Source organism: Temnothorax nylanderi, unplaced genomic scaffold (genome assembly GCF_030848795.1).
Source record: "Temnothorax nylanderi isolate EJ_2023f unplaced genomic scaffold, tnyl_v1.0 TNYL_tig0286_pilon, whole genome shotgun sequence".
NCBI lineage: Eukaryota > Metazoa > Arthropoda > Insecta > Hymenoptera > Formicidae > Temnothorax > Temnothorax nylanderi.
The window spans coordinates 81,142-95,246 of record NW_027249348.1 but is presented as its reverse complement, the minus strand read 5'-3'; the positions used below and the strand labels follow the sequence as shown (position 1 = coordinate 95,246).

The following is a 14,105-nucleotide window of genomic DNA, read 5'->3' as shown; positions in this document are numbered from 1 at the left end:
CCGACTGCGCTTCTCGCGGTTCTACTGCTGCCGATCTCGTCCACCATGAATTATGGTGGTCCGGCCCCCCGTGGCTTACCCAATCCCCGACCTCGTGGCCGTCCCAAAAGGCTCCTATCGAAAAGGACATTTTGCAAACGGTATCTTCCGAAGCGCGTAAAGTTACCGTTCATCTCGTCGATCCAACTCCTGAGTGGGATCTGCCCACTTCCTGCTCGAGCTGGATCCGACTTCTTCGTATTACCGCGTACATTCGACGTTTCGTCCAAAACTTAAAAAATAAAGTCGCCTCTTCTGTGCTTGTCAAGTCGCCCCTGACTGCACAAGAAATCCACGAAGCCTCCGTCTTTTGGCTTCGATCGGCACAAGCGACCTGTTTTTCGGATGACTTGAAAGCTTTACACGCTCATGCCGCTGTATCGCGATCAAGTCCCTTACGCTCTCTCCACCCCTTTATCGGGAAAGACCAACTAATCCGGCTGGGCGGGCGGCTCGAAAACTCTGCCCTGAGTTACAATGAGCGACACCCCGTCATACTCCCAAGACATCATATTTCTGAGCTTTTGATCGATCAAGCTCACCGACGCTCCCTCCATGGAGGGACTCAACTCACGCTTAGATGTCTCCGTCAGAATTATTGGCTAATTTCTGCGCGAAGCATGATCAAATCTCACATCCATAAATGCGTTACATGCATTCGATATTCCGCGAAAACGCCGACGCAATTGATGGGTGATCTCCCGAATCCCCGAGTTAATCCAGCTCCTCCTTTCTCTCACACGGGCATAGATTATGCCGGACCGATGAATATCACCCCCGTTGTCGGCCGTGGTCAAAAGGGGAGCAAACACTACGTCGCGGTATTCGTTTGCCTCGCCACTAAGGCGATCCATCTCGAATGTGTAGAGGATTCCTCCACCGATGGATTCCTCGCGGCATTTCAACGATTTGTTAGTCGACGCGGACTGCCATCGGACCTGTACAGCGATAATGGCACGAATTTTCGGGGCGCGGACCGCGAGCTCCAACGTAGCTTTCGAGCTCTTATGAACGATTCCCCCTTCAAGGAAATTCTCGCGAACGACGGTGTAAAGTGGCATTTCGTGCCCCCGGATGCACCACACTTCGGCGGGCTTTGGGAGGCTGGAGTGAAAAGTTTTAAGCAACATCTCAAGCGAGTGACTGGTGCTCGTACCCTGTCTCGCTCGGAATTCGTAACCCTATTATGTAAGATAGAGGCGTGCCTTAACTCGCGACCCATCTCTCCACTCCGCGACGATCCGTCCGATTTTACCGCTTTGACGCCTGGTCATTTCCTTATCGGTCGACCGCTCACTAGCGTACCGGAGGAATCATTACTCGAAATTAATGCGAATCGTTTGTCGCGATGGCAACACGTACAATCCTTGCTCGAACAGATCTGGCGTTCTTGGTCGTCGGACTATTTACATTCGTTGCAACAGCGCGTCAAATGGACCGAGTCTCACGAAAATCTTAAGGTTAACGAGTTAGTTTTACTCAAAAATAACTTGCTTCCTCCTTCAAAGTGGGAGCTCGCGAGGATTCAGCAAGTCCACCCCGGACTTGACGGTCGCGTTCGTGTTGTCACATTGCGCACCGCCAACTCCGAGCTTAAACGACCAATAACGCGGATCTGTCGGATGCCTACGTCTATCAGTCCGCCGGGACTCGTAGATTCCCCTTCGAAGTAAGCTATCTTTTGTTCATAACTAAGTTTAAGGCCATTGTACAGACGTAGGCTAAGTTAAACTGTAAATAGTGTACATAACATTTTAGATCATAAGAAGCTCCTCTATGCGACCTCGTCAGCCCCGTTTGTTTCGCATTCCGTCGAATACGAGGCGGGCGGCATGTTGCGAATTGAATACCTGCGAACGGAATATTCTCGAAGTGAATATTCGAGGAGAAAGCGAGCATTGTTCGAGAACGCTCGAAATGCTCCAAACCGCGAATATTTACCTTCCCCCTTTTTTTGTGCTTTCCCGAGCGACAAACTCGCAGGTGTACATCGCGTGATTGCACGTACCGCGCCCAATAGTCTGTTCGCTAGACGATTTGGAGCCAATCAGCGAACTTCACGTCACGAAATTCCTCGCGGCCTAACGCGAAGCTCCGGCCGCGATTCCTTGCCGGCTCCTGCCCGAAAAGTCAGTGCGCTAGCAAAATCCGTACGCTACACTCGTATAATTAAGTGAGCCATAGAAATTCATTCGCGACACTCGTGCTTGGCGAGTGTTCCGCGATATTGCGAGTGCGACATCGAATCGCAGCGAGTGCGCTAAAGTAAAGGTGCGAGCGCGAAACTGTAACCAGCTTTAAAATGAATTTTACGCTATCTCCAGAAGTCAATTATTGTGCTTCTCTCGACGCCCACTACGCGAAAGCAAACCGAGCGGTCTACAAACACTACGCTTTTTTGTTACTAATTTATCGCGGATTGAACAAGAAATGAGCTTTTTGACTTTGATTGCTCATAACTCTCTTAGAAATCATCGTATCGTAATTCAAAAAACAGATTCTTAAAGCTGAAACTTTGCTCTATTAAACGGTATAATTGCCAAATTCTTTAAATAACGTAGATATGATACAAATTGATGAAAATAATGTAAAAATTAGCGATTTTACCTTTTTTTATTTTGACCCAGAAAACAATTGTGCAGAACAACAAAACAAATTTATTTTTTAATTTTGTTTTTTTGTACTTTTAAGTACCCTGCATTAAAAAAAATTTGCCAAATAGCTATGAGATTTTTTCACGGTGGCTACTATGATTTTATGGAGCAAAATGTACAAAAGATTGTAAAATTGCTTAAGAAGGGTACACAAAATTGAGTTTTGGGAACTGTTAGGGGAACGAATATATCTTACGTATTCTTACGTATTTTGAGTCGTCAAATTCTAAAATGGCCATAAAAATTATGTCTATAGCGGAAAAAACATGGAAAATGAAGGAAAATGTGGAAAAACATGAAATCGTTTAAACTCTCAGATGTAATTTTTTACGTTTTTTACGTTTTCTTACAAATTTTGAGTCTTCCAACCGAGCTGGCTCAAGATTTTGTGACTCAAAATACGTAAGAATATGTAAGATTTATTCGTTTTCCTAACATTTCCCAAAACTCAATTTTGTGTACCCTCTTTAAGCAATTTTACAATCTTTTGTACGTTTTGCTCTATAAAACCATAGTGGCCACCATGAAAAAATCTCATAGCTATTTGGCAAATTTTTTTTTAATGCAGGGTACTTAAAAGTACAAAAAAACATAAAAAATAAATTTGTGTTGTTGTTCTGCACAATTGTTTTCTGGGTCAAAATGAATATTTAAAAAAATTTGGATATTATACCGTTCAATAGAGCAAAGTTTCAGCTTTAAGAATCTGTTTTTTGAATTGCGATACGATGATTTTTAAGGGAGTTATGAGCAAGCAAAGTCAAAATGCTTATTTGTTATTCAATCCGCGATAAATCAGTAACAAAAAATCGTAGAAATATTAAAAAAAAAAAGATTTTCCAAGGAAAACTTCAAGCTTTCACAAAGTCGAAAATGTTCACAGATTTTTTTTGTGCACGTGACAGGCCCACAAAGTGAGAGGAAAATTTTCTATTTTGTCCAGCTCGTAGTTTTCTATATGTAAAAATTACCAAACTCACATAAACTAAAAAATGATAGTAACCTTTCGAAAGTAGAGATTTCAAGCTTTAAAATCCTTTTTTTAAATTTAAATTTCGTTTATTTTTAACAAAGTTACAGCTGCTTGAATTTTGCCTATTTTTAAAGATAGTGTTTCTTTAATTTTTGTGAGAAGTGTAGATTACTTAAAGAATTGGTAATTTGTCAAAGAAAAATTTCTAGTTCGTGGAAGTTAGTATTTAGGTGAAAATGAATTATATAATTTCTTTTGTAAACTGGTAATTAGTAGAAATAAATTCTTTATTATTAAAATAATTAATAGATAGTTTATCAAAAATAAATTACTATTTATTTGAAAATTAATAATTAATAGAAAATGATTATTAATTTTTTCAATAATAAATAAATAGTATCAGGTAAATTACTTATATTTTAAAAATTATTAATTGGTTGAATATTGTTAGTTTTTTGGGCAGGGAAGACTATTAAAGACAGTCCGTTATACTTCAGTGTTTATTACAATGTGTCCGGTAACACAAAAACGCGACAGCCGCCATATATATAAGTACACACAAGAGAGGAAGCTCGTGCGGTAGAGCAGGAACAATACAGCGCTATCGTAGCGGTCGGTAAAACAACATAGCGGGTACATGAAAATAACTAAACGTGTATAATATTACGATATCTCTACAAATATAAATAATTTAATTATTGCAGTTAAATATGGTTTAAAAAAGGTAATTATGAAGGAGAGGGTATTTCTCACCGATTTAGCTAAAATTTCAATTTTGTGTATTTTGGTGAGTAAAACATAAATCTGTAAGTTAAAACTGTCGCTCTTAATAGGAAAAAAGTTATTAAGTACTAAAATTGATAGTTGCGTGGTTAGAATGTCTGTCATACCGACATGATGTAGACGCACATGATCATGCGTAGTGACGTAAAAGTGCATAAAATTACAGTAATAATACAGTATAGCGGCAATCTGTCCTACAATAGTCTGGCGCCTTACTTTAATTATGTGCTATTATTTGACTTTGTATTTATTATACTTTGTATTTATATAGACTTTTCAATATACCAATTATTTTCTGCTTTAAAAAAAGCATAAATTCTATTTCTCTTATTTTCTTTAACTATATGGTTAAGAAAGATAATAGAAATTGAGTTAATCCTTTTTTTAAAGAAGATATTTTGTCATCTGATGAAACAAATATGACACGATTATTATATATTATTTATCAATATATCAATATATTATTATATATTGATAAATTGGTTCTCTAGCACAGTCTTGGTTTTTTATTTGACCAAAGATTTGTAATAAACAGGATTTAAACAGATCTCTTCTACGTGTCACAGGGTACCCTACCTTTCACATTACATGTCACAGTGTACCCTACGCTATGGCTCAATCGACCCCACGCGTGGGGTCCACTGTGACAAACGCAGCATTTCGAAATATCATTATTTTCGCAAAATATTTCTGAAAATTTATTTCTTAAATCATTTACAAACAAAGTTTATTATATTAAACATTGAATAGTCTCATTTATATTATAATGAAGTTATTAAAAATTATTTTTAATGTGATTTGAAAAAACGTGGTTCAAGGGTGCCCACTCTCCCCTACTGCGCCTGTACCACACGTTAGTATCCCACGATTATTCGATAAGTACTAAAAGAGTACTGGAGGGAGTACTGGTGGGAGTACTGGAGGGAGTACTGGGGGGAGTACTGGGGGAAATACTGGAGAAAGTACTGGAGGGAGTACTGGAGGGAGTACTAGAGGAAGTACTGAAGGGAGTACTGAATGAGTATTGGATGAGTACTGGGAAGGAGTACTGACGAAGTCAGTATGGTTGAATTTAGTAGTACTTTGAGTACTTATGTCTCCAGTACTTTCACCAATACTTTTTCCAGTGTTAAAACCAGTACTACTTTTCCATAAGGGGAGCGACACTTTTTTCTGCCAGATTCTTTCGCTTCACGCAAAAACGCGTCGATTAAGCCTAAGTTCAACGAAATCAGTGAGGAGGCCACTATTCTGCATATTTACCACGAATTGCGCTACAGATCACTTTCTCGTTCTCTTCAACTTTTACAAGACAGCAGATTACTCACAAGACATTTACAAGATAGCATATGCATACGTGTGTGATTTTGGATGCACCTTCTAATATATAATATTGTTGCACCCGCGCTGTGAACGTCGCCTGGTATTTCCAGCCGCGGAGCGTCTTTAGCAATACGATAATTCCTCCACGTAAGGGCCAAAGCACATATGAAGCGTCGTCTACAATGCAGCAGGAGTATACAGTAAGACGTAAATGCTGGTCTACAACCTTGCTTTAAAAGGTATTTAAGCTCTAAGCCGTAAGGAATTGACCAGTCACAATCGAGTATTCTCCTCACATTCCATTGTGATTGGTCAATTTCTTACGGCTTAGAGCTTAAATATCCTTTAAAGCAAGGTTGTAGACCAGCACTAAGCAGTATAACTTATTGACTAATGGGATTTTTACAATTCAAGAATAATCGACTGTGGTTGATCAATAGCTTATTACTGCTTACGCCTAACTGCATACTCCTGCTGCCATTGTAGACGACGCTTGACAGTCGTAGTCGTGGACGTAAGTAAAGGCTATTCTACAATTGCGTAAACGTGATCGTAAGTAGTTGTACGAGTTGTAAGAGTGTTGTACGGCGTGGTTGTAAAGCAGTACTGCGGTTGTAAAGCGTGTTGTTGAAGATGGTTGAACTTCATCTTTCACGATTACGCCAGATGTAAACGTAAGAGCCAACCAATCAGTGCTGTTTTTCACGTGATCACGTCGCGCCGGTCGCGCCGCATTGTTTATGTCGAAATGCGAAATACACGTGAAGACCGTTATAAAGATCTCAAGTTGGAAGTATTATTTTTAATATTGTAGTGTTTTTGGTGTTCATCATGGAATGCGAAGTGTCTGGATCTCGCGTAAATATTGTATGACCCAGTGCCATCGTTTCCCCCTCTATATTCTTTTCGACTCGAATCGGAGCGAATTTGACTGAGACTGTGTAGTCGTTGTACTATGGCCGCACGCGCCACATTCCTCGTGATATGTATAATAAAGTATAGTTATTCGTTATAAGGAGAAACTGACTACTTCTACCTACATCATCATTATACAATAAATAAGTGGTCCAGAAAGTAAAAGTTTTGCCACTATAAGGAAGAGTACAGTCACTAGTGTTCTCTATTGGTTCACTTTTGCCCTCGCTGTCACAAGTATTACTTAAAAACTTTCGAAAATTGTCATAAATTTTCACAATTATCGCTTTCACAATTCGCAGATTTGGAGACCGGTGCAACGAGATTATTTAATATTACAGTTTTTAAGGCAGCTACAAATTGATAGCAAGTGGGATTAGAATTTGCAATTCCATGTTACCGAATTTGGCAAAACAGATTTTCCAGTGGATCTTGATTTAAATTCCTCATATTTAGAAAGGTGAAGCCAACAGCTTTTAATTGATGCCACAAATACATGACCGATCTGATTGTTATCATCCAACCTTTCACGAAATGATATTGATTTGTGACATCTTTTCCGTTAGTTAAATCAAATAATTTCCACTTAGTCATTTCTGACAGTAATCTGCTATATAACATTAAGTGAGGCGAGCCGTCTTGCAAACAACATTTATACCTCTTGCCATGGAACATCATCTGGATTTATTGTTGAACCATTTAAAGAATCAAAGAGATCATCTATAAGTTGAGCAAACTCTGCCGTTTGTATAGATTCAACTGGAAACAATCCCTTCATGTTACAAACGCTATAAACATGATAGCTGCAGCAACAGTATGGCTCAACTGACACGCTGCAATTTTTACCCTCATCTTAATAAAAGAGTCTTTGAAATTAAAATCATGTTTCTTTAATTTATAAAGAATTTTTAAGGGAAAATTTTGCTCAACATCAAAAGCATTTCTAATGTACTGAAATTTAGCTACTTTGTTTTCTGCAAATTTAATTTTACAACGAAGCAAGGCGTTTCGAGTGCATTTTAATAAATGAAAAACATCATAAATAATTACTATGTTTTCAGACTTGACGACAAACGTGTAACAAGTTGGGTTTGTTTTATTTTCTACGCACAATGCAGATAAAGCTTTTCTCTGAGTTGAACCCTGGTCGCAAACAATTGCTTTTACTTTCAGTCCAATCTCTTGCAATTGCACAATTGCATTTGTTATGATGCGTTTCAAATTGCTGCTCGATATTATGTCAGTAGTGAAGTAATAAGCTATTACTTGTTTCCATGATTTTCTCAGACCACGTATCATTAAAACAAGAGCATGGTTTGCTGCCCTAGAAGTTCGACCCAACTCACCCAACTCTTCAAAACCCGAAATTTGTTGTTTATGTGCTTCGTAGTGAAAACCGTTACTTAATGAAACTTCATCAAAAACTAATGTGCAATATCGATCCAATTCATGCATTTCATCGCTTTTTACTTTTAACTGTTCCAAAAGGAATTTATTTATACCAGTGTCGAAAGGAATCTTTGATAATATGTACTTCAGAGTGCGCGTTGATGGTAGCTGGAAGTAATTAAGCAGATATTTGTAAACACGAGGACTTCGTTTATACATAGATAAAGCCAAAGCTGTATCTTGCTCTGTCCACCGTCTTCCTGCAGGATGACGACCTGCATTACGTAGTTGCGATTGAATGAAATCTGTGGTAACTTCGTTCAGTTTTGTTTCCATGCAGTCAAATATATTGTTATCTGACATATTTTTTAATTGTTTTAAAGCATTCCTTTCGTCGCTTAATTTCTTTTTTATTTTACACAGTTCTACCGAAGTTTTCCGATGAATCGAGTACATGATTCTTTCTCGTGGTGTCATCGTCTTTGACGTCTAAATATGCACGCATCACGCATAAGGAACCGTCGATATAATCGTCGAATCCTACCTACGCGAGTATATCCTACCTACGCGAGTATATTACATAATATCACATACTTTTCTTTATGACTGGACCGCACATTTTGTGTTCTCGCTTATCTGTGCATTACTGGTGGGCCTCCCGTTATTTCCTCTTGTTCCTCAAATTCCTCCGGGCAAATGTATCGCCTTTAGTACCAGTAGCAGTCTGTAATGATACAATTACATTCACACGTTAAATATTGCCAATTTAAAAAATTATAGATTGAAGTAAAAAAGTAAAAATTTACGCAAATTTAACAAAGGAAATTTACCTTCGACATCACACTGTTGTGCCACTGTACGGATGAGGCAAAAGTGTCCTCCCTTCCTGTGACAGTTGGTACATTCACCTTTTCGTTCATCTGAAATATATGCATTTCATTAATTGATACAGTTTCAGATTGTATATAAAACAAATGTGAACAGTAAACAAATCAGTGTATGGTTATATATATATTTGTACTTACAAATATAGGGTGATTTGATGGCGAATCTCCGAACACGTGCATCAGCAGCGAAATCTGTCCTTCGCCGGGTTCTCTCTCGTCCGAGAGCGAATCTCCGAACACGTCTCACGAAATCTGTCCTTCGCCAGGTTATCTCTCGTACGAGGGCGAATCTCAGAAGTCTCAGAACACGTGCAGCAGCGGTCTCACAAAATCTGTCCTTCGCCAGGGTATCTCTCTACGAGGGCGAATCTCCGAATATGTGCAGCAGCGATCTCAAGAAATCTGTCCTTCGACAGGTTATCTCTCGTACGAGGACGAATCTCAGAAGTCTCAGAACACGTGCAGCAGCGGTCTCACAAAATCTGTCCTTCGCCAAGGTATCTCTCTACGAGGGCGAATCTCCGAATATGTGCAGCAGCGATCTCAAGAAATCTGTCCTTCGACAGGGTATCTCTCGTACGAAGGCGAATCTCAGAACACGTGCAACAGTAGCGAACGCGAGATTATCTCGGAGGAATATTAGGAACGTCGTCACTCGGGATCCGCGTTTTTCACAATTCACACCTGTTCACACCAAACATTAGAACAACGACACTTCAGTTTCACTTTTCCTTTTCGACTTCGTGCCCGATCGACAGTCTTCGGCTTGCTTCGGCTTCCCATTCCTGCCTGGCCCTGCCGCCATGCCGTTTCTCCCCTTCTCCTACTACTTTCACCCCCATGCGACTGAGCGACGAGCGCGGCAGCGCGCACGTACGCGTATATGCTGTCTCTTTTCAGTGTAGCAACACTGTCAGGGAGGGGACCCGAGGGGACGCTCGAGATGTTCTCAAATGCCATCTATCGAGGCAAAAGCAACCGTATGTACGACGACGACGACGACGACGTTTCTTAATTGTAAAATTTACCATTTCAGACTTTGCATCGTAATATCTCCGCTCGTAGGGCACGTAGTGGAAAATAAAAACACATAAATTGACCCCAAGCTATCGATCAAGCCTACTTAGAACTTGATCCGTTCACTCATTATTAAGATCTCAAAATCTCGGGTACTCTCAACTCGTGCGTTCGCGTAAATGAGTCACGGTGCGTCTCGCTCCGCGCGTACTTGGCGCGAGACACTACCGTGTCTCTTGATATATCTATATATTTGATAAGAATTTGTCGAAAAGGAGTTCCTGTCGGCGACTGTAAGTAATAATAAATCTGTATCCTCCTGCCTGAGTCATAATCTGATTTAATGATATAATATTTAATATATATTTGATATGTGATATATATGATTTAATTATGATATATTTGATTTAATTATATATATATATATATATATATATATATATATATATCTCTCTCAAATAATTCAGTCATATCTGAGGGTTCTTCCAACTATCCACCCTTGAGTGCTATTGTGTATTTCTTTCCCAATTTTATAAAAATTGGTTGGCGTCCAACAAATACTTTCTTTTTTGTAAAACTTAGAGCCCCGACGGCCACGAACCCGGCTGCGTCGGGTGAGGGCTGTTATAAGTAATTAATAATAAATAGTAATTAATAACAAATAATTAATAATAATTAATAAAAATAAAACAGCCTGTCTCAAATAATATTTCTAACAAAAAATGTCAAATATTTTTGTATGCGTAATACAGGGTGCCGTTTCGAGCCCGTATTGGAAATCGGTGTCACATGACAGAAGAAGAAGTAATACAGGGTGATTCGAAACAACCCTATTGTCCCGAAAATATCGGATTCTTGATTCGATTCTGACAATCAGATGTCCATATAGTACAGATAATCCTTATGAAATCGAAAAAGATTCACTTTTTCAAATTCTTTATGAATTCATGTAATTTGGTCGAAATGAATTGAAAAAGAATTCCTTTTTGATATTTCAAAAAAACTACGAACGCTAGTAACGTGCGCTGTCGCGACGCAGTCACATGTGCCAATATTTTCTCGTAAGCAAAAATCCTTATGCGATAGGATAAAAGGCGAGCTTGTGAGACACTGGACTCTATAATATTTTTCGCAATATCTCCGAGATATCATACAGTATAGAAAGGCAAGATGCACTAGCACATTTTATGTTCTTTCTGATACAGAAACTGGATCAGAAGATTTTTGATAAATTTTTGACGTAGAATTACGTCTTTCCCGGAGGGAGGGGGGTAACTTCGGGTGCACGACTGCAACGTATTTTCTTGCAACGTTTTCTTGCAACGTTTTCTGCAACGAAAACATGCAACACTAATATTTCTCGAAAAGTATTAAAGGAAAATATACTTTATTATAGTGTTTTCGAAAGCTCTCGATGTGAGCTAAATGTTTCTGCAATTTATTTTGGTGGTTTTTATAACCGATTTTCTTGATATGGCAATTATTATAAGAACCTGACATCTGTCTGTCTGTCTGACCGCGAACTACTCATTCGTTAATAAACCGAATTTTAAAGAATTATATATGAAATAGGGGTAGAAAGAACTAAAAAATGTAATAGAATTAGAAAAATGGCTAATAATAAAGGGGTTTCCGATTTCTGTTTAAAAAATGTACGTGATTGCTTCAATTTCCGCAAATTTTGAGATATCAAGCTGAATTTTTTTTTATGGATAATTTTTATGGATAATTTTTTGTTACCAATTTTTTGAAAACCGGTTTCGAATTTTTCTAATTTTTCGGGGACGGATCAAATTTTAAAGAATTATATAGAAAGTAGGGGTAAAATTTTCCGGGGATTGCCATGATGTGTAGGGGAGACCGGGACTAAACAGTCCGTTTTTTTTCGGTGCCGATTTTTAACAACAAAATAAATAATTGTAGTTAAATGTGGTATACCACTGTAAAGAGTGAACCTTTAGTTACAAAATTTATATAGGAAATTTTTGTCTACGTCGCTTTGTTTAACCGGGATAGAGCAAAAACGACAACGGTGGAAAAATTGAAATCTCAAAAATGCCGGGGTATAACAGTCTGCACTGCATTTTCAATACATATACGTACATCTAATCCTAAAAAATAATAGGATACATGCAATAATTGTTTTTTAAGAGAAAAATATAAAAATTTATTTAAAATTTTTATGCGAAACATTATTAAAAAATAGTTACAAGGGTTCCTCTTTCCGCAGAAGTTACTCGCCCGACTTGTTTCACTCCTCGACGTCCGATGACTCTATTCGGTGTATGAACGGTTGTAATTCCCGTCTCATCCATATTCCATATGCAGTGAGCCCGAAAATGCCTTGGAAATGCACCCGGACTGCTTACTGACCGATTAGCCCCAAACACAAGTTTCAGGTTTGATCGCCCACGAAATATTAGACATCAACGATAATGAAAAAACTACACTGGATTCGTGTTCAGCATGCATTACTCTTTATAATCACGTACCTCGAGATTTGGAGAGTAAATATTATTGCAGATATTACAAAATTTCCACGCGCAGAAAATGTAACTTTCACCTTTCGAAAACGCGTTTGCCCTTGTAAAAATCATAACACCGCAGGTGACCTGCCGAAACTCCATTGGTCACATGGGTACTATAAGCAGCGTTTACAATGTTAATAGCGAGTTCGCACAATATACAGGTTCCGAGATATTTGATTAGACGTATTTACCCCGTAGACGTTTTAGTCCCGGTCTCCCCTATAATTTTCCGATTTTTTAGAAACCGGTACCAAAATTTGTCTAATTTTTTGAGTAATAATACGTAATTTTTCGGGAAATAATAAGTATAATCTAATGTCCGACAGCGAGCTACTTATTCATTAACGCCGATTTTCTTGAAACCGGTGCAAAAATTTTTCTAATTTTTCAGGGACGGACCGAATCTTAAAGAATTATATAGAAAGTAGAATTTTCCGGGGATCGCCATAATGTGTATAATTTTTCGTTTCCGATTTTGTTTCCAAAAGGAAACCGGTACTGAAATTTTTTATAACCGATTTTCTTATTCTTCTTCAGATACAAAATAGCGCTCAGATATAAAGCCCCATTGGAATAGTATCTATAATAAGCATAATGTCGAATTTATTGCGAATTCTTATATGGAGTAGAAAAAGAATTTCTTTTGCATCTGAAGAAGGACTCAGAATTGATGACATAAAAATGTTTTTTTTTTTTTAAGAAATAATACGGAAAAAGAATTTATTTCATAAAAGAATTTAAAAAGTATTCTTTTTCAATTCTCCTTGCTATCTTTTTCAATAATTGATTTCTGCATTTTTTGTTTTCCATAAGTGCAGTGCGTGCGTTCCTAGCAATGGTAGCCCGTATCCCGAGTTAGATAGCATGATAAGAGGCTACCATATGTGTCCTGTCCGTATATCACGAGGAATATCACCGAAATAAAAAAGAAAGCCGTTCGCTTGTGGCAGTCGATGTCGTTGTGTTCTTGCTCGGTGACACACGAATGCTTGAAATGCCATCATATTACCGATTGTAATGTTACATGGGATAATATGTGAACTACAATTATGTGTCAACTAATATCCATCGATACACGTTGTCGTACACGCGCGCGTTAATCTTTTAAGGCTTGTTCGTTTTAGCTGAACTTCTTGCACAGTTCATTTTTTTCCTTTTTTCTCCAACATGAAAAGAAATAGAGGAAAGATATAAACTGTGCAAGAAGTTCAGCTAAAACAAACAGGCCTTTAGATAACAATTTTATTTATGTTTGCGTGCGATATGTTTAAATTGTTTCTACTTTGTTTTATTTGTAGAAAGAATAAGTTGATAAATATTTTTCACGCCAATAATTTTTAATTATGTGCCTATCTATATTTTATTATTTGCAGGAGATAATTTTTGCAAAGGATAAATATTTATATGCTAATAAGTTAGAGGTCCCACTGTGATCGTCTATATTTAATTATTTGTACAAGAGATAAATTAGATGAATACTTACAATTAGATGTAAGTAACTTCGTCCTACTATATGGTCTATTTTTTTAATTTACTTACTACGTGTTTTACTAATTTTTTAAATTGTTCTAATATGCTAATTTATTACACGGCTTAT

General features: G+C 37.9%; 1 protein-coding gene across 2 annotated transcripts in view; it reads right to left on the bottom strand.

Annotated features, from left to right (window-relative positions):
* LOC139780592 (alanine aminotransferase 1-like) overlaps positions 1-14,105 on the bottom strand; it is a 54,057-nt gene that overhangs the window by 37,819 nt on the left and 2,133 nt on the right. The gene's annotated exons all lie outside the window — the stretch shown is intronic.